Genomic DNA, 21,583 nt, shown 5'->3' on the forward strand with positions numbered 1-21,583 from the left:
GTTGGGGCATGATATTTCATTACTGCTTGCAAACAGTTTGTTAAGATCGCACATTGAAAGTGTGATGAATTAAAATAATTGAACTCTATGAGAGAGAATTGTCAGAATTGCTAGTGTTCTGTCATTCCCTGGGACTGAAATGTCTTGATGTAAGCTTATATAGAGAAAGCACATTCAGAATAAGGCAAAATGTGTGAGTAACCTTTCAAAATAAGCTGCAAGTATTAAAAGATAAGGAACTTGGTCAGCAAACAAGGCAAACGAAAGGAATTGAAGAAATGAAAGGTGCATGCATGCTTGACCTCATAGGATCCGAGGGGGGGGGGGGGGGAGTATTGAAACTTTATAGTGTCGCTGACACTGAACACTGTTGAAACGGAAAAATAAATTAGATTATAACTGAAAAAAACACGAGATGCCCAAATTACTAAATCGCCCATAAGAATATCTTGTTTATTTTTAAGGGGTTCACGGCCTGCCTATGTTTAACACCTACGTTACTCTCAAGTGTTTGTCAAGGGAAAATTTGAAAAATGGGCTTCTGTTAAATAGGTGCTCCCACGTCTAGAAAACTGACACAGCGCTTTTCTCTTAGTGTAATGCCTACCTAAGAGAATAGGATATTTGAATTGAGTGCAACTTACCTACAAATCATTATTTCCACGCAAACGATGGCTCCTGTGGAATTCAGCGAAGAAGAAACGACGACATTTCGTAAAAACACACGTCTTCAAAACAGCATGTTTTTGAATAAATAATCGTTCTTTTCCTCAATCAAACGATATGACGAGGAAGACGACAAAATTTTGTTTCTCATGGCCAAATAAAACGTTAGAAATATCCCGCCGATTACGAAATATAACCATTTTACTTACTGAGAGAACGATTATGTCGCATTCAAATTTGATTTTGCCGCTCAGCCCGCTTTTTTACCGGATGTGACGTCACTTTTTGGTGGATGATCCAAACACGGAAAAAGTGCCAGGCGTCGCAGAGTGTTCTCCCCCGTCCCTGGGACAACCCCAATACTAGAAATGGCGCGCGCTTACGGTCTCCGTCCCCGATTATGGCTCCTGCATGGACCCTATATCCATGCAATATCTCAAATGGATACCTACTGACGCCATCAAATTCTGCAATTCTGCACTTTTAATCTTACAAAGCTTTTTTACACTCTCTGGAAATAAATAGCAAGTAATTAACTCCATGCTAATTTTGTGATCGATTCGATTTTGAGATTATTTCCCAGTGGTTCAAGCAACACAAAGCTTTCGAATTAATCATGCTTGACCTAGATAGGTGACGTCCTTCACTATATTTCTTAGTCTAGAGACTTTTGTCTTAATGTCACAGCAAGCTATACGATTAAACTGTTAATACACTGCTAATGTAATTCAGATCTCGAGTGTAACCAAATCTATTCAATCCGATTCATGCAAGAATTTTATTCATTTCCGCGTCGCTGTTCAGAATTCTCTTTAGACGGTCCGCCATGTTTCTGGTTACCACTGGGTTGATGTCTTCCAGAAGATTTACGCCGGGCAGCCAATAATGAGGAAGATTACTCATCTCCAAATAGCTCTGCAACGCCCTGAGAAAACCAAGGAAATGTTTCTCCAATGCGTTCCCGCTACTCCAACCCTGGGCCTCTCTCTTCATGTAATGCATAAAGGCCGTCTTCAAGTGGTATGACTCCAGACTCCCGAAGTACGTCGGATTCCTCTTTACAATCGTCTTCACGATTCTGAGGAGCTCGTGCCTACAGCCATGATCTCTATCCATGTACTCCAGGATTCCTTTTTCCTTCAATGAAAACGACTGTCTCCAAAGAAGATCTCGATTGGAAACTTGTCTGCGCCCTGTATACGGCTTGGCCACATAGTAGCTCATGTCTGGCCCGACCTGAAAGCAAGGAACAAGATCTGCTGATAGTAACTTCTGGTTTGTTCCCTTTCTGACGATATCAAGCTGAACTGCTGGGCCATGGGCTCGCACAACCATGTTTACATTAGAAGCTCTGAAATTATTGACTGCTTGGACAACAAGACTGTAGAACCAGCTATTTCGAAGGCGTTCAGGATTTATGTAGCCCTCCGCGTTTGCATAATCACGGGTGCGAAACTTTGAGTCACTTCTTGCCTTGAGCCGGGCATAACCAGGTACTCCGCAGCCTTCGAGTACAACTTCTGACCTAGTCGTCTGCAGCACTACCATGACGTCCACTTCATCGGCAGCTTCGATTTTCAACCTCTCATACACGCTCCCAGTGTACTCCAGCCTCAAGATGGGAAGTGTGGAATTCTGCTGACAGTACTTCATGACCTGGTCTTCAATATAATCTTTCACCAGTCTTCTACTGTCAGACATCTCAACCTCGGAAATCTTCACGTACTTTACGGAATAATTACGAAGCTTTCTCGTTAACGAATCTCCTCTGATGGCCTGCGCTTGTGCCATTATCTGATTAAAAAAAGACCAATCTCGCTTGTAAGTCATGTAACTACTATTCAAAATCATTAATTCAATCAATGACAAGATGTTCTCGAAGGAAATACTAAAGCAACGTATTTTGATGGAGACGTCAGTACAAACGAGGCTGCGGATCTACCCAAATCCCAACATCAAAAGGATCACCTGTACCATTCCTCGCTCTTCTCTCCCTATCATGGCATATTTCTCCAATCCTTTCATAACATAACCTGCCCTGTCCTATACAAACGTTTACAATCGGGAAACATAATTTAAGTGTACCAAATCTCCGAAATCAATGTTCAGGTTTTACTCCCAACCTTTCACCAGGAGTATCAAAACGAGTGTTTTAAATAATCTATTTTCAGCCAAACTGATCGCTGTAAACTTACAAGATGTGAACGGTGTAAAGCTGTACTGAGGACGAGAATAATAATAATAATTCCAAAACACAAATTTATATCTTCCCAGGCCAGGATTTGTTGTCATCCGCCAAAATGAAAGCAAATATCTCGACTAAACGAGAACGGCTACATTATATTTGTCTTACTTTCGGATCGATCAAAATTACTGAACAATAGCGGCCCTACAACTTCGAAGGATTAAAATGGCGTTTATAATTCAAAATATTCGAAGGCGAGGATTGCTTTAAAATCACCTCTGAAAACAGTTGTATTTACATCGTCAATTCTCAACGCTGTCCGCCCAAGCAAGCAGCTAAACTTAAAATTAAGGAATTAATAGATATGTTCTATACAGAAACAACTTATTTAGTTCGTTTGATATCGACCGATGGAAGACAGACTCGGTAATTCGCTACCATATTTAATAGCACATTGTAAACAAAACGTGGCAGTAGTTTCTTTTGGAAATGTGTGCTCTTCTTTCAAATACAGCGGTAAAGAACAGTCGCTAACAACTTACCTGATTTTTGCAAGGCGTGAAATCGCGAAATGGTGAAAATTAGTCAATCCAAAGCAAAAAGATCTTAGGTACTAAATGTATTGATGTCTTGTGTAAAGTACAAAGTGCCAACTGGTATTTTCAACCAATCAAAATCTCTGTCAGAGCCTATTACGCTACTTCCGGTTTTTCTCGGAAAAATGTTAATAATTTCCAGGAATCTAATCCGTTACTTGGGATAATAATATGACTGAACAAAATAATCTCGAGCTTATAATGCTTTCAAAGCGCTAAGAAGCTTTCGAAAAAAAAAATCCATTTTTAAACATTTTATGGACAGTTATAAGAACCTGGACCATGTTATCGTCTAAGTTTTTAATATTCTAGTTTCAATTGTTAGACTTGATTCGATGCTTTCCTTTTTAATATTTTAGTGTGTCTCATAATTTAGTCTTTTATGAGAAACTTTCCATATTGTTAATTTTTTTAGTTCATCTTTTTATTCTGTAAATATTTATATGAGGGCCACTGGTTTTTCACTCCTTCCATCGTTTCATTTATTCGCCCATTGGTCAGTCATCATTGACCATTTTATACGCATTCGTAAGTTATGAAGATGACAGATTTAACAATCTTAAAGTGAGTGGTACAGTGTTTTAATTTATATCTGCTAGGTAAACAAAGACCAAGACAGGACTGTTCGCAAGCATAAAATCTTATGTCACCATTTTCTCTTAAATATGATATATGCTTTTGATAGTTCTCTACCTAAAATATAAGCACATGGGAAAAAAATGCTATTCTAAGAGTTTTCTGTAAATTATTTTTAGGCATTTACTCACAGTGTAATTTCATATTCGAGGTTTCTTAACTTCGGATAAAATCACGAACGCTTTTATTAATTAAAACTAATTCATATTTTAATTAATTAATTAATCAATCAATTAATTAATTAATTAGTCAATCAATTAATTAGATGGCGCCCCATGTCAATCAAAATTAGCAGTGTTTTGTTCAAAACATCTCCGAATCTCTAATAACCTTTCGGTGATATTTTTCAAGATGAAGAAATGTCGCTTTGCAAAGTTCGCACGAAATATCCTAAGGTAAAAAAATACTCATAGCATAAGACAGTATAAGCGCATGTTCACTGTTTGTATTACGCTTGGTTTATACTAATGGAATTACGACATGGACCGATAAGATAAAATCTGTTTTACGGTTTTAGCATTCTGTTCCTCCTATGCCATTATGTTGCATTGTTCAATAATAAAATCCCTGTATTGCGGTTTCTAATTTTCTTTCCTATTTTTCGTTCTTCATTTTCCCTGCCAATATCAGTAATTTTCTTGCCCTTTTATTTCTTTTCTGACGTCTTCTTCGTCTCCATCCGGCTAAGCCCATCCATTGCCTCATGCGGTTCAGGAGAGATTGACCGCTCAATCGATATAAGGTTGTGTGTATAGTATATATCCCTTTGATGAGATAGAAAACTGATCTTCAGTTAGGCATATACGATCGTAGGTTCTGGGGTCTCAATTCCAGGTGCGGGCTTCGAAATTGTTTTCTTTCTCCGGTTGTTATCTTTTAAGAGATCTTAGAAATGAAAAACTGTGTTCGGGTTGGAATCACTATACCACAAGGACAGCGGCGCGTCTCGTCAGATCAACCAAACTCAGCCCCCTAAGGCTGGGTTCCTACTTGGTTGGGTAACCAAATACGAATACTTCATGTTGTAATTATTTAATTTCTTCATTTTCCCTTTTCGTTTTCTTTTTTCTTCCCTTTCCAAGACGATACCAGTGACTGCAGAACACCCAGAGCCGTGAAATGTCTTTTCTGCTAGTCATCAACTATTTGTTCATATTATTTCGCGATATGTCCACAGTTTGATATTTACTGTAACCCTGGAATTCCGTGTAAATAAAAGCGATACGCCTCGTTCGAATTCCCCTCAGTTCTCCTGTCCGCTTCTCGTCTAAAAAGTTTTATCACGCCTTGAATCACTCGGAAATTCATACAGCTCATCAATTTTGTGATTTTCAATATCTTATTTTTCGGTAGTCGAGTACAGCCAAATCTACATTAAGCGGAGACCAACAACAACAACAATCCTTTATTTAAACACGATTTTGTTTAAAGCAACAGGTTGGCTTGTGGGGTCTTGCGTCTAGCTTAAAAATTTAAAACAACATAAATATGTACAGTACTTTCGAGATAGGCGCTATTTTATGAGGATAACAAAGCTCATCAACAAGGGGATATTGTCTTGCTTTATCACCAAATTCTCAGAAAGAATATTAGTTCGTATAGTGTGATCGTCCGGGTGAGTGTAGTTCTGAAAAGAACTGTTGTTGGTGACTGACGTTTCGACAACCTGAGCGGAAGTCATCTTCAGAGTCAAGTGAATAGTGTTTGTCAGTCGATGATGTTATAAGTCTGGTCCGTTGAACGTGATTGGTCAATATAGCCATGATGGTATTGGCTGAAAGACTCGTGTAAAGTTTGTCATCAGTCATTGGTGGGTTTCGATCCGTCTATTGTTAGTGAAATAGGTCGGTTTTTGGTCCGTGTATTGTTAAGACGGTCTGTTAGAAGTCCGTTTGTCGGTTTCGTTTCTGTCGTGGATAAGTCGTTTGTAAGGCGCCGGTAGTTGTTGACATCTGTTAAGAGGCGTCTGTTCTAGGTTAGTGTACCAGCTTTCCAGAGTCAGTCGTTGAAAATAGTTTGTACTGTAGGTTAAGCACTGAGCAGAGTCCCAGTCAATTTTGTGGTTTGTCAGTTGATGATGTACAGCAATGTGATTGTTGGCATCACCATTTCTCGTGGCTCGTTTGTGTTCAGTAAGTCTCGTGTTAAGGTTTCTGCCAGTCTCACCAATGTAGGAAGCCTGGCAGTCGGAGCATTTGATCTTGTAAACTGCTCCTTGTCTGTCGTTAGGTTCGTCTCTGTCTTTCACGTTGGTCAGTAAGTGTCGTAACGTAGTTGTAGGTTTGTGGGCTACACGAATGTTGTAGGGCTGTAGGATCCGTGAGATGGTCTCAGAAGTACCCTTAATGTAAGGTATAGTCACTGTAGTAACAGGTGTAGGGTTCCTGTTCGTAGCGTCAGCTTCAGTAGGTCGGTAAATGTTTCGTCTAATAAAGTCAGCGTTGTAGTTGTTTTTGTGAAAAACACGTTCAAGGTATCTGTTTTCGTCACGTAAGCTGTCCGGTGTGTCACAAACTAGTTGCGCTCGTCTCGTCAAAGTCTTTATAGTCGTGGCTTTGTGTGAAGTCGGGTTGTAGGATGATTCGTCAAGTAATCTGTCGGTATGCGTCGGTTTTCTGTACACTGTCGTTCGTAGTTCGTTGTTGTCGCGGCTTACCAAACAGTCTAGAAAAGGAAGTTTTCCATTTTCTTCGATCTCTTTAGTAAACTGGATGTCGGCGTTCTGTTCGTTTAGGTGGTCGTGAAAATCGTCAATTTCGTCTTTGTGAACGGTGGTAAAGGTGTCGTCAACGTAGCGTAACCAAAGCGGTATCGTTTGTCGGCAAGTTGCAAGGGCGCGTTCCTCCACGTGTTGCATCACAATTTCTGCGACAACAACAGAAACAGGCGACCCCATTGCTGTTCCATGCAACTGTTTGTAGTGTTTATCGTTGTACTGAAAGTAAGTCGATGTGAGGCAAAGGTTCAGTAAGTCCATGATGTCTTCTGTAGGTAACGGTAGTTTAACAGTAGATTGTTGTATAGCGGTCTCGGTACACTGTAATGCCAACTGAAGTGGAATACTGGTGAACAGTGATTTCACATCAAAAGACACAAGTTTATAGTCGTCAGGAATCTGTACTGTCTTAATAGCGCCAATAAAGTTCTCCGTAGATTGTAGTTTGCGTCTTGATTTGTCAGTAAGGGGTTGCAGTATGGTCGTCAAGTACTTAGATAGTTGATACGTAGGGGACCCACAGAATGACACTATAGGTCGCATCGGTATACCAGGTTTGTGCAGTTTAGGTAGTCCGTATTTCTTTCTCCTTCAGTGAAAACGACTGCCGCCAGTGAAGCTCAGAACCCGAAACAGGTGTCCTAATGTAGTGTTTGGCTACAAAGTAGTCACCAGACTGAACTTGAAAGCAAGGAATGAGATCAGCTGTCAACAGTATCTCATCAGTTTGCTTTTTGATGACGTCAAGCTCAACCACGGACCCGTTCGTACACACGGCTAAATTGACGTCAGAAGTTGATGACCACCTCTCTCTGCTATATTGTACTGTTTGGGCAACAAGACTGTCAAGCCAGCCACTTGAAAGCTGCTCAGGATCTATGTATCCTTCAGGATCTGCATACTTGCGAAATTTCGAGCGCCGACGTGTTTTGAGACGTACGTACCATGGCACATAAGTGAAATCTGTTTCCACTTCTTGCCCCCAGAGCCATGATTTTGTTGTCTTGAGAATTACCATGACACTCACTTTCTCAGCAGCTTCAGTTTGCAGCCCCTCGTACGTGCTGCCAGTGAACTCCACTCTCCGGATTGGAAGTTTGGAGTTCTGTAGGCAGTAACGCATGACCTGGCCTTCAATGACGTCTTTCACCAGAGAAATCCTTCCTTTAGATATGCCTTCCAGGACATGACCCTTCATCAGCAAGCCGCGCAATCTGCTCATAAAACCAAGGAAGTGTTCTCCTAGTGCGCTGTCACCATTCGAGAAACGATCGGGAGGAGTGAAGCAACAGTAATGGTCTTAGGCTTGGTTTACATCATGCTACCTCAGCAAATAAAGGATGCCATCCCTTTGAATGACGGTTGTGACAACCAAAAAGAGCTCGGAAAAGAGCACGACCATGCACTTACGTTCATCGCTGTTCAAGAACTGCAATCTCTGTAATCCGTGCGAGGAAAACAACGCTTTCTCCACCGCCCTGCCATCTGTTACGTGTCTAGTTGTCGAGTGCGTGGCGGAATATTTACGAAAATTCTGGCTCAGCAGGATTTTGTCGCAAGTTTCTTGAAAGCTTGTTGCCTTTCTCTGTTTAAGATGAAAAGAGTTAAATGCATCTAACTAATGTTGTAACATAACATAAAACCTTTATTTTGACACGGTAAGAGTTAAAGCTTCACAGCTTGTGGGGTCGTGTACGCTACTCAACTAAAATACATTAATTGAAGTATATAAATATAAAATACTAGATATAGAGCTAAGAACAAGGTGCCCAAATGTAGTCGAATGTAACAGTTATTATCCGCTCTGAAGTATAGATAAGATAAGATAAGATAAGATAACTTTGTTTATTCACGGTTTTACCATCAGTCAACAAAGTTACTGGACTATCTACCTATCTGCCTAACTACAATAAAAATTAAAAAAGGAAAAAAAAACTGCTTTTCATGGAGGCCGTGTCTAAAAATTTACTTAAATTAAAGATATTACTTTAAACTGTGGCGACTTAATTTAGATTTGAAATCGGTCAGTGAAGATGCTTGTCTTAGGTCTATAGACGTCTATAGGTAAGTTGTTCCACAACTGAGCTCCGCTGTACGAAAAACCTCTCTTAAGATTTACAATTTCGAGGTTGTGGAAGAACTAATTCAGTTCGATATTCCTTAAACGACAAGCATTTACGTGGTCACGATATACGAATCTTGATCTCAGATAATCAGGTGTCATACCATTTGATGTTTTATACATTAGGATAGAGTTCCGTTTTAATCTATGATAGTAGAGTCTTCGCCACCCTAATGCCCGGAACAAATCATCCAAATTACTATCATAGTTCAAAGACATTAGAGTGCGAGCTGCGCGATTTTGAAGCCTTTGCAGTTTTTCAGAAAGACCCTTGTTACAGTTACCCCACACTACATTGCAATAATCAAATGTGGTTGAACAAGGCTATTATAAACTTTAATTAAAACATTATTAAATGGAGTGAGATGCCGAATTCGTTTAATTGCACCAATGGCACAAGCTATCGTCTTAAAGGTATTTTCAATATGACACTCCCAGTTTGTATTTTGATCGACATAAACTTCAAGGGATTTAGCGGAGGTTACTTGTTTATTTTTTGCCTAAAAACATCCCTTGAGTATCTTTTGACTGTTTAAATTGAGTCGTTTGTCTGTTTTAAGTGAATGGGTGGTTAAAAACTTCTATCTAATTTTAAAAACCTAGCGGTGATTCTTTAGTATGGAGACCAACTCCAGCTGTCCGTTTGAGGCGTCTACTAGAAGTGCCGTTAAGAGAGACTACTTTCGGCATTGAGTGCGCTACAAGAAACTAGCCCCCGGGGTAACTCCCATATAAAAAAGGACGGAGGTGTTCGTTGGAAATTTTGAAAAGAATCCTTGAGAGGTACCAAGATCCTGTTTTGTGGGCGTGGCTTGAAATTTCTTTTGTGACCTCTAAGAGGTACCAATTCTGAAAAAACACATCCTGTGCACATCTTTGAACATACCTTCATCTTTGCTAAACGAGAAGCCATGTGCTCAAGTACTTTTTGGTTTAAATCCTTCAGGAGGTTCATTCGTGGCTGCCAGTAGTTAGGTAGTTGTCTATCCGTCAAATAGCTCTGCAGTTTTCCGAGAAAACCTGGAAAGTGTTCCTCTAGCGAACGGTCTCCAGACCAATTTTCGGTCGTGTCAGTCATGTAGTGCATAAAGGCGGTCTTCAAGTGATATGACGTCAGTCCTGCAAACGTCGTTTCTTTTTTTAGGATGGTTTTGACGATTCTGAGGAGTTCGCGTCTACAGCCATCTTCTTTATCTATTTTCTTCAGCACCTTTTTTTCCCTGAGTGAGAATGATGGCCTCCAGAGAAGCTCAGCATCAGAAACAGGTCTTCTCCCTTCGTAAGGCTTGGCCACGTAATAGTCGCTGGACCCAATTTGAAAGCATAACACAAGATCAACTGATAACAGAGTTTCCTTCGCTCCGGTGGCATCAAGAATGATATCAAGCTTGACAGCGGGTCCGTGAGAGGACACTCGTAAGCAAACAGGTGACAGTGGTAATTTCAACTCAAAGGCATTCTTAGCTTTGGTGACAAGACTGCAGAACCAAGCCAGTCTAATCTGTGCAGGAATTATATATCCCCATGGGTCAACGTATCTACGGAGAAGTGTCGAGTTGATGTCTTCTTTAATCTTAGCATAGCCTGGTACCTCTTCAACTACCACTTCTAAGTCGGTCGTGTCCAGAACTACCATGAGATCCGCTTCATCGGCGGCCTCGCACTTTAGCCCTTCGTACATGCTGCCGGTGTATTCTAGTCTCAGTAGAGGCAGCGGAGAGTTTCTTTTGCAGTAAGGAATGACTTCGTCTTCAACGTAATCTTTCACCAGCTTTTTGGCGCGTAGCATCTTCTCTTTGCTGATCTTTACATTGTCATTGAAAATTTTTCGAAGAATTCTTGTTAGTGAGTCGCCTTTTCTGGGCTCTTTCGGTAACGCCTACATGACCTAATGCATAATGGATGAGAAAGGTTTCATAGATACGCAATTCTCTCCGGCCATGTTAAATATTTACATCGAGTAAAGATATTGTTTCCCGACTCTGTAACAGACATAGTAAGAAACGAGAGACGGAAGCAGAGTCAATATTTTAGCGATCAAAAGCTTTCGACGCTGTCAATGTGCGTCTTTCTCAAGTGAATATGGCGGGGATCGACACGTTCCGCCGTTTAACACCTTGTGGACACAGTCCACAAGTTGGAAGAGAGTAAGGCGGCTATCATAGCTTGAGAAGAAAACAACTTTAGAAGGAGAATTCGTGAGGCCTTGGAAATTCTGAGCCAGTCCCCCACGCTCAATCGAGACCGTGGATTTGAACTTCCAGCCCCATACGGGAATGTTTTGGCGCATGACTTGGTTCAACCAAGCTCACGGGACACATAGATTTCCGCCATACTCACTTGAGAAAGATTTTTTTTTACACTGGAAAATCGACCAAGTGACTCGTGGAATATTTCACAACACATCACGAAAAAGGCCAGCCACCTTCTCAGCAAAAATTATGTATTTTAAATAGCAAATAACTAATGGACACTTCAAACTTTGACTCTAGCCAAAACAAATCTTGCCCTTGGTTAAGGTGTCATCTCATCACAAGATTGTTTTCATTTCTACATACCAGTTTAGTCAGGGGTGGATAGCGTTATCCATTTATATCTATCCCTTTTTAGTCTAAATCTTCTGGCGTTCTATCACGGATGGCGTTCTCTGATTGGCTACGCTACTTACTATCTATTCTGTGATAGATAGTGTGTAGCGTAGCATGCAGTGTGCGCTCGTTAACGAAATGACGGCCGCTTCTTGGCGTTTTTGAAGTGTCTGTGAAGAGTATTTAGATAAAGGTTTGAACGACTAGTAGATTTTTACTAAAACAATTAGATTATTCGTTCTCGATTCTATGCGTGATAGTTGACGAGGGCGCAGCCCGAGTCAACTATCACGCGATAGAAATCTCAAGCAAATAATCTAATTGTTTAATATGTATACTTAACCTTTGCAATACACTGTTGCATTTTTTTTAGTTTCAGTCTCCCGATACCCGATATTTTCCTGCCAAAATTTGCTCTTTCTCCGAATTGACTTAATCGTGGTATTTGGCAAATCCAGCGTTTGATTCAAACGATGCAGTTTCTCTGCTTTATCTCTTTTTACAGAACTGATCGCTAGAAAACTCATGTCTACTTTAACAAATACCAACCTAATGATGCAAACAACAGAGATTCTCAGGGGTAACTTCCACACAGAAAGATCCTTGGTTTCTTCCACCACTCACGACTTACTACTGCTGTTAGCTACTGCTTCGGAACATTTTTAGACACCAGACAAACAACTTGATCGATCATACATAGGTCATGGCTGGTTCTTGTATGAACTTGTTGTTGTCCTAGAAAACATAAATGGGATTCTGGAAAGCGCTATATGCCCTAAGTAGGAAGATCTCATCGACATTGTAAACAACGCGTGGTAAAAATACACTTTGTTGAAATTACCCCTGTCAGCAGCTATCTCTAAATTTGCTTTAAAAGAATCCCCCACAACACTTTTACATGTAATATCTCTAATTTTTTTTTGTTTTAATTTTTCACTCATAATATAATCCGAAAACACCTTGACATTTCAGCTAACAACAGCAGAGAATCCTCTACTTTGCTTCTTATTATTACCTTACGTTCTGACTTCGACTGTTAATTTTAGGAGAACACCGATCGTAAGGTCAACTAACTGATTAAAATACATGTCACGTCATCCCCTGTTTGGTATCGTTTGGTTTCCACGTCATCTCTAGTTCGGCATTCGGAAAAAAGCCAGCCGCATATACGATTATATCAGACAGGACACAAATGTATCGTTTTCGACCCCAGAGCTCTTCTCTTTTGTGCATGACCCTGTCGAGAAAGCCAAGGGTCTGGGCTCTAGAATGCTAACGTATTTCTTGTATGGTTTTCACGCACGGTAAACTGTAGTTGCAATTCGAAATGTTTGTTAAAATGATATCATTAGCCCTTCTAACGAATTTTACAATAGCTCATATATATAAATTAAATCCCCGATTTGTTACTATGTCTTGTAACCTGGTAATAAGCTACATAACAACAACAACAACAACAACTACAAGTAGCTTTATTTGCATGACCATAAATACATACAGTGTTGCAAAAGCTTTTGTAAACTAAAACTAAAACAGTAACGACTATCGTGATCATATAATAATGTCATGATACAGCAATCAAGTTACATTGGTTTGATTTGAAAGTAGAATATTGCGTAGATCAAAGCAAGATGAAATAAATTTTGCTAATTAAATATTAATATAATGATTTGAAGAAGTCATAGTTCGCTAATGGCTCTTAACGAAGATAATTGTTCAAAAGTCGGAATGATATGTTCTATTTTTTTCATAAAATTTATTTCTTAGAATAGAGTATTTATTGCAATATTTTAGAAAGTGAGATTCGTCTTCAATTTGATTAGATGCACAAATAGGGCATCCACCAGTCTCAATTCTTACTTTGTGATTGCCTATCCTAAATTTCACTACTGAGTTCTTTTTTTTCGCTTAGTTTGCTTGTTAGGCCTAAATAAGAGGAGGGTGTAGAGTTCGATGTGATCATTGTCTGTTTGAAAACAATGAAAAATAGCGAAACTGCTCGCTATTCAAGAATCCGATCCCTTTCTACTTCGCTATTCAGGATCCTTTTCAGACGATATGCCATGTTCTTCATCACCACCTCATCAATGTCTTCCAGAACGTTTACGCCACCCAGCCAGTAGTGCGCAAGATTTCCATTCTCCAGGGCCTTCTGCAGCTCCCCAAGAAAGCCAACAAAGTGTTCCCCCAGCGAGTTCCGGCTGGTCCAGTTTCCACGTTTTTCTTTTATATAATGCATGTAGGCTGTCTTCAAGTGGTACGACTCGAGTCTACCGAGCGAGGTTCGCTCCCTGTTCACGATGGTTTTGACGATTCTGAGGAGCTCGTGCCTACAGCCATGATCTCTATCCATGTATTCTAAGATGCTTTTTTCCTTTAATGAAAACGACTGCCTCCAAAGAAGACCAGGACTAGAAACGTATCTTCGTCCTCTATAGGGCTTGGCCACATAGAAGCTGTCTGCTCCGATTTGAAAGCAAGGAACCAGATCTGCTGACAACAACGTCATACCAGATTCCTTCTTGAAGATATCCAGCTGAACAGCTGGCCCGTGGGCTCGCACAACCATATCAACATCAGAACGCGGTGATCTAGATCTGAAATCATTTATTGCTTGTTCGACAAGACTGTAGAACCAGCCATTGCGAAGCCGCTCAGGATGTATGTAACCTTCAGGTCCTGCGTACCTGCGAAATTTTGTGTCCAATCTTGCCTTCAGCCGTACGTACCCAGGTACATCTGTATCTTCCACCATGACTTCCGGATCACCCCATAACCACGGCGCGGTGGTTTTCAGTACGACCATGACGTCCACTTCATCAGCAGCTTCTGTCTTCAGCCTTTCGTACACGCTTCCGGTGTACTCCAGCCTCAGAATGGGAAGCGAGGATTTCTTTCGACAGTACCACATGACCTGGTTTTCAACGTAATCTTTCACCAGCTTTTTTGTAAGAGTCATGTCAGCTTCGGAAATCTTCACATGCTTGGCAGAATAATTACGAAGTTTCCTTGTTAATGTGTCGTCTCCTACCAGCCAGTTCCAAACCCACATTGTCTGAGGCAAAATAAGATAAAACATATAAAATAAGATAAAACCCCGCAAGCTTCAGTAAACAGACGTCATTGGTTCTCCGCTTTCGCGCCGCGCTAGGTGGAGTGCAAATTAAATTAAGGACCTTTGTTTACATGGGTTAGAAAGCCAGCTCGTCTTTTTGACCAATAGAAATCGTGCAACTAAGCACCATTCTCGACCTCCCCGGAATAATTTCCGATTTTCTCGAGCGGCTTTATAGTAATTTTTGTATGGAACGAGCTGGGTTGCACACCATCTTTCGACGACAACAAGTTCTTCAAGTAAACAAAAACACCAAAATATGTTATAAAAATCCTTAAATGACAAACAATTTCCTGAAAACCGCATGTTACTACAACTTTCACAGCCCCCACAAGATAGATTGATGAGGATGTTTCACATCGAAGCTAGCTTTGAAAATTTCACTGACGGTCCAAAAACAAAATCGCCGCGCATGTGCAGAAGAGTACAACAAGCCCTTAAAGCTGATTTGATTTGATTTAAAGCGGAATTTAATTTTCAGTTAATTTCTTGTGTCTTGTGCACATCCTTTATAGCGAGGTCAGTTTGTACGATGCTGGCCGGAGTTGACTGACCTCTTTGTAGTAGCCCCCTGTGAGACAACAAAGCGCGCAAACCGCACATAATAAAAGCCGAATAAATCATGTGCGGAGTTCAATTTTCCAAATTTATTCCTCGACATAACCCTCACCACCATGCCTTATTCAGCCACAATGAGATGCAATTTGGTTTGACCTAGATCTGCAATATGCCATAAACGAGGAATGGGTACGTTCATCAGGTTTTACTCCCAACCTTTCACCAAGCGTCAGTTAACTTCAGTTACGTGCGCACGTCAGCACGTCAGAACGTCTGAACACAGATGTAAATAATCTATTTACAGCCAAACTAGTCGCTGTAAATGTACAAAGTGCGAACGATGTACTTTAATCGGAGAACGCCATATTTAACTTTAAAGCACAAATTTACATCTACCCATGATTTCAGGCTATCATCCGCCGAAATAAAGGGAATACTTTAACTATCAAACGAGTACGACTACATTTTAAGAGTCTCTGTCCATAAAGATGGAAAATAACTCGGCAAGGGTCGAAAATTCGATTTCGCTCATATTGTTATGGTAGATAGGCTAGGGCATGACAAAAACTACTGGATAGTTTTTTTGGCAAAATATCCTTTTATTTCAAAGAAATATGCAAATTACCAAATTCCGTTAAAATCGTCATTTGACGCACCATTTTATTAAACAAGTTTGAGAGCCTCGCATGCAAAACCACATCATTCTTCCGTCTTTAAAACACTCAAATATTTTTGTGCAATGTTTAAATGTGTACTGAGTTGATTTTAGGGAATGTGGCGTTGCCTTTTTAGGTGCACAATAATTAAATTTCGAAGACATGTATTTCATTCACTTAAAAGTACTTCGTGAATATAATTAATTTTCACCATGTGCGAAACCTTCAAATGGACCAAGCTTCTGGTGGTTGAATCGCAGAAGGATGGTCTACAGATTCCTGTAAAAATTTCTCTGGGCAAATGATTGTGAGCGACGCGAGAGCTTTTCAAAGTACGTCAAAAATGCAAATATTTGACCATCCGTCGTCAAATTTCAATTTACGAGTTAGACGTATATTTTAGCATGCGCCACATGACTTGACCTATGTTAAGTTGAAATAGACACAGAGCTGATAATTTCGAAATGTTCTAACCTTATTTGCTGTAAAAGGCAGGTCCAAAGCCGATTTGACGTGTTTCTAGTCGATCTCTCACCATTCGTCGCACGTAAAGCAGATGTTTGCTTTTGTTTACACAAGGTGAACGTCCGATGTACATCGCCTACTGTCGACCTATTATTGGTCGAATACTATGAATCTGTGACCATCTTTCTGCGCATATGAACATCACTGCATCTAAGTCTAAAACGGCTAAGTCATTTGTAGATAGTTGCTTGCTTTGCGCTGCGCCAAAATATCGCGTTCGATCGATTGCTGACCATTGCTGATAAGCGTGTCGGCGCAGCACAATCTTACAGCCGTTATTGTTCGTCACGCAATGCTGTCACGGCATATGCTGCACGTTTTGATCTATTTTGTATAGAGTACTCTCAGGATAAGTGAAACAATTTAATCATTGTTCATCTGTTTTTTCATATATATAATAATATATGTGTATATTTATATAATCATATTCTATAGTGTACGTGGCCTCGGTCCAAATCACGTTTGTTGTACGTTCTGATGTTTCAGACAACAGCTGATAAAGCTAGTACCTGTACTCACTACAACCTCGTTCCCAGGGTCTCTCATCTTACCGCCCCCTGGAGTGAGCGAGGAGAGACCAAGTGGAGAGACCCTCTCTCTCCTCGCTCGCTCCTGGGGGCGGTAAGACGAGAGACCCTGGGAACGAGGTTGTACTCACTAGAATTTTAAGAAAATCGCCATAAAAAAATTATAGATTAATGAAGCAAGAACTAGCTGAAATAAAAATAGGAAATCACAACGTGTCTAATTCGTGAGAAAAACAGACTAAATTTAATTAGTAATTACGTGAGTAAATAGCCCTGACCACGCCATTTTATTTGGCATATTTTGTTTGCTTAGTGGCGAGGCATTGGTATGTAACAGAAAATAGAGGACTGTTGTCAATACAGTCCAAAATTATCGTCAGTGAAATATTGTAAATAAAACACCTGTTGACCGGTTACCTCCGCGGCCATCATTTGGTCATTCCGACAAGGGTTTCATTATTGTCTTTACCCCTATTAAGCGGCCACCCAAAATTTAAGAACTTTGTTTTGGAGAGGGCGATGGCAGATAAGAGTCTGAAATTGAAGGTGCATGACGAGTGATAATTCAAACACACGTCTATCATGATTGTATTGAATTGACTCCATGTTCATCAAGAAATTTATAGCCCGATAGTACAAAATTAAATATTCAAGGTACACCAACCTCTATTTAAGCGGCTAGCCCCATTAACCGGTCGCCACCCATTTCCCCGAGGGTAGCCCACTGTATTACATGTAAACCAAAAATAATTGCATAGCGCGAAAAGACCTAGGTATGAGTTTAACGTTACAGTATTACGCAGGGGTATGGTACGTAGCGGTGGTCGAGTAAGAGATAACAACAGGGGCAATGGTAAATTATTCATTCTTTTCATTTCTTAATTTAATCTCTTCCTAATCAACACGATTGTGTGCTCCCAGTGATTCCAAGCCTTACGGAGCCTTACGTATTAGGATAGAAATTGTCCCACCCCTACCCCCTAAAATGGGATGACAGAATTCCGTGACGAACAAGGAACCGCTGCAAGCAAGGATTCAAGCCATCAAACCATGATGATCAAACGTAATATTTTGGTGTAGTGCAAAGCAAGCAACTATCTACGAATGACTTAGCCGTTTTTGACTTAGATGCAGTGGTGATCATATGTGTCGATCGAGGGTCACAGATTCATCGTATTCGACCGTTAAATAAGTTGACAGTTGGCGATGTACATCGGACGTTAGTAGTGGTATGGGCTAGTCCAGTACGAATTTGACAGGTAGTGTGATGCAAATGAAAAAGTATTGTTATGGAAAGGAGTTCTAGTGTTTTCTCGAGTTTGACGTATCCATGGTAACCAGAAGCCTCGCCCCCTTTGACGTCATTAATCTCGTTTCCGTGTTGACCGAGTAAAAAGCCTGGTTTCTAAGATAAACAAAGTAATCACGCAATTTTAAAGTTAACCATTAACTTTAATATCAAATGTTTCCCTAAAATTACAGGACAGAGCCGTGTGCAACTCCCTAGTGGATTGCGCTCAACTTATGAATGAAACTATTTACAAAAGTGTTTACAAATGGCACAACAGTTCAATCATGTCCACGTCCTCATTTGTTATTCTTTCATAGCCATAGGGATATGTTTTGAAGGTGTAGGGATCTATCACTCGTTTTTCGTACACAAGCTGGTACTTTTTCGTCTGAGAGACTGTGGTCAGTGAGTACTCTTTGGAGTTTCGGACGATGTGATAAGGCTTGTAAATATCAGTTTGTCGCGTTTTCTCGAGAGGGCGTTGAATTTCGTCTAAAGCATTTTGCCGCAACACTTGATAATTTAACTGCTTGCTACCTTCACTGTTTAAAGAGATTCCCCTCACTTTGCATTCTTCTTTTTCTTTCTTCGTGAGGTAACCATAATTTTTCGGTCCCGCGGACGCAAATTCAGTGATGAAGTCGTCTTCTCCCAACTCGTCCTTGAAATCACCGAGAAAGTCGTCAAGGGGAGGATTGTTTTCATCAGGTAAACTGGAAAAAATAACGCTGTCGGTGTCTGTGTACTGTACTCGTTCTTGTAGCATGTCCAGAGCTGCATACAAACGAAGTCGAGCCCAACATGTCGTGAAACAAGCGATGAAAATGTTGAGGTTTGGTGAGACAGGTTCGTCATTCGATTTCAGTTTATAGTGAATTTCAACGATGTCTTCAGACAATACACTCACGTAGCAAATGTCATTTGCATCACTTTCATGGAATGCACTGAACCTCATAGGATCTCCGAACTCTTTGATTTGAGTTTTGTTGGTGCGCTGGCCAAACTTCCCCCACATGGAATTTAACATCATTTTTGCAAGGCTACGTTTGCCGGGATTCTTTTCAATGTTGTTGCGGTTGAGTTCGATGCCCTCTTTCGCTTTGTAGGATCTCAGATGTTCTTGTTGTTTGACGGGATCATCGCCTACATGAGCTGGCCAGCCGCTTGCCTCCTCTTTAATCTTTAACCATGTATTCACATAGTCTTTAAAGAGACCTTTCCTGGTTTCAGAAAAATGCCACACTTCGTGAATGTAAGTTATTTTGTAGCCCTTCTCAACGGCTTTGTTCAGTTCGGGGGTACACCATGTACCTGTAATTTGTCTTTCACTGTCGCTGTGACTGCAAACCCAAGACCGTTGTAGCATTGGTTTTTCCATCTCTTCTTGTACACAGGCTCTACATAGCGGGAATGTTAGTTTACCATTTTCACGCAGCGGAAGTACTGGATGAAACAGTTTTTCTGGAGGTAAGATTGTGACCTTGGCAATCCCGAAGTAATTTTGGATGTCTGTGTCTTCCGGCTGAAATATAATTTCAGGGTGGCCGACAGGATACTCAGCATTCTTATTAATGAACGGATAGAGAGATGTAAAATCATAGTAATGAATCTTCTCTCCTGAGGCGATGTCAGCCAGATGATAGAGTTTGCCCATCCAATCGGTACAACAAATCTTTGTTTACCAACTGGGCGCTTTTCTTGGATCCGTTCATTAGAGATACGGTAGTGATTGAATCTTGGGAAGAACTCATCATGATGTCTCGATGAATTTGTGACATCTCATACATCCTTCGTCCTTTAAAAGGTGGCTGAGAATCGTTTGATCGTCCGAACTGCGTGGATGTAAATCCAAGACCATGTATCCGAACGGACGTTCTGTGAAACGTTGAAACGTGTCTTGTAAAACTTGCCATTGGGTGGGAAATGCCTGTAACAGTAAATTTCTCATGCCTAATTGATCTCGTGGATTCTTGAAGGCTACGACATAGTGGGCGTTTCTGGAAATACTCTTAGCATATTTCCCCGGCGGAAACACGTCTTGGCACAAGTAGAGCACGGTGACGTTCTGATGGTGAGAATGTTTGGTGAACAGATCCAACACTCGTTTATCGTTCCCTCCTTCAGCCATTAGATCGTCCAACACGAGTCATCCGCCTTTAGGAAACCACGTTTTCAGTTGATCTGTGTCGGGAATGCCTTCGTGAAACTTGACCCCCTGTTCTTTCATGGGCTGAAACCCGTCTTGCCACACTCCGTAACAATAATGTATTTGGGAGGGTGGGGTATGAGACAAATCGAGGTTGTTCAGTAAACGTTTGGTGGTAAACACAGTCTTGCCACACCCTGAAGGACCCACCACCAACAGACTGGAAGGGGTGTGAAATCGAAAAGACTTGCGTCGTTCCATGAGTCCAAATGACCAAACGCGCATGGGCATGCTACTTTTGATACCGCATGGAAAGGAAAAATTCCACCCAACGGGGAATGGAGCCCTGATCTCTCGAGTGACAGTCGAGAATACTAACCATTGTACTACAAAATCATCACACGGAAAATGAACGTTTTCAATCGTATTTTAATGTCAAACCAACAATCATTACACTAAATATTTCACACCGCAACGAGAGGTGTCTTGGTGATGTTTCACTTTACACACTTTATCCCATTCTTACTCTTTCTCGATCAACTTCTTTAACATCTGGCCTATTTTGTGATCGTTGTCTACATAATCATGTTTCGAGAAACGCCTCAAGAACTCGTTCATGCTTTGACCTCTCGCTCTGTCTCTTAAATAGAACAAGCGTAATCACCACAGCTTTTACTGTAAATCGATTGCAGAGACTGTCCATTGTAATTGACGTGTTTCCATTGACTTTTTAACCAGTCTTGCAAAGGCTGTGTTGACTTGTAAGTCTCTAAAGGTTGGGCGTAGCTGTCCATCACCTCGCACACATTCCCACTATGGGTCCAAAGTGCCAGCCAGTGTCGGCCCGGTCTATCATGTGGATCTGTGTTTACAATGTACCCACGAGGTTCTTTCTTGATCGGTCGACGTGGTAATCGATCACAAGCCACCGTCCCGTAAAAGTAAGGTTTCAAAATGGCACCCGCTTTCGCCAAATGATCCAGTTGCACGTTATTCAGAGGTACTTTTTCCATTAGCGTTGGTAAATGTCGTACAACACGGCTTTGTTCTTGTCTATTTCCAAGAGTTTTTCAAACTCTCCGTACAAGATGACTGTGATGTTGTTACCTGGTGCGACACCGAAGTTCAGCACGATCTGTAACTCTCCTGACTGCTTGGGGTTCAACACCGGACTCGTATCTTTGCTGGTTCCCTTGCATGTTGAAGGTCCTGATTTCACCTCTCACGGTCGGGTAAGCCACTATGGTTCTGTTGAC

General features: G+C 40.8%; 1 protein-coding gene and 5 pseudogenes across 2 annotated transcripts in view; 1 reads left to right on the forward strand and 5 right to left on the reverse strand.

Annotated features, from left to right (window-relative positions):
* The window catches only part of LOC145470543 (uncharacterized), a 113,819-nt gene that overhangs the window by 23,344 nt on the left and 68,892 nt on the right, over nt 1-21,583 (forward strand). The gene's annotated exons all lie outside the window — the stretch shown is intronic.
* Nucleotides 25-3,481, reverse strand: LOC145470559 (cyclic GMP-AMP synthase-like receptor 3 pseudogene; annotated as a pseudogene). Its single transcript, XR_014042502.1, has 2 exons — nt 3,394-3,481; nt 25-2,460 (listed from the first exon to the last, which is right to left on the reverse strand). The product of XR_014042502.1 is annotated as a cyclic GMP-AMP synthase-like receptor 3 pseudogene (transcript).
* Nucleotides 7,365-7,997, reverse strand: LOC145470518 (cyclic GMP-AMP synthase-like receptor 3 pseudogene; annotated as a pseudogene).
* LOC145470144 (cyclic GMP-AMP synthase-like receptor 3 pseudogene) lies at nt 9,358-11,505 on the reverse strand (annotated as a pseudogene).
* On the reverse strand, nt 13,256-15,516 carry LOC145470561 (cyclic GMP-AMP synthase-like receptor 3 pseudogene; annotated as a pseudogene).
* On the reverse strand, nt 19,932-20,618 carry LOC145470580 (uncharacterized; annotated as a pseudogene).

The sequence above is a fragment of the Orbicella franksi genome, chromosome 15 (assembly GCF_964199315.1).
Source record: "Orbicella franksi chromosome 15, jaOrbFran1.1, whole genome shotgun sequence".
In the NCBI taxonomy this organism is placed as follows: domain Eukaryota; kingdom Metazoa; phylum Cnidaria; class Anthozoa; order Scleractinia; family Merulinidae; genus Orbicella; species Orbicella franksi.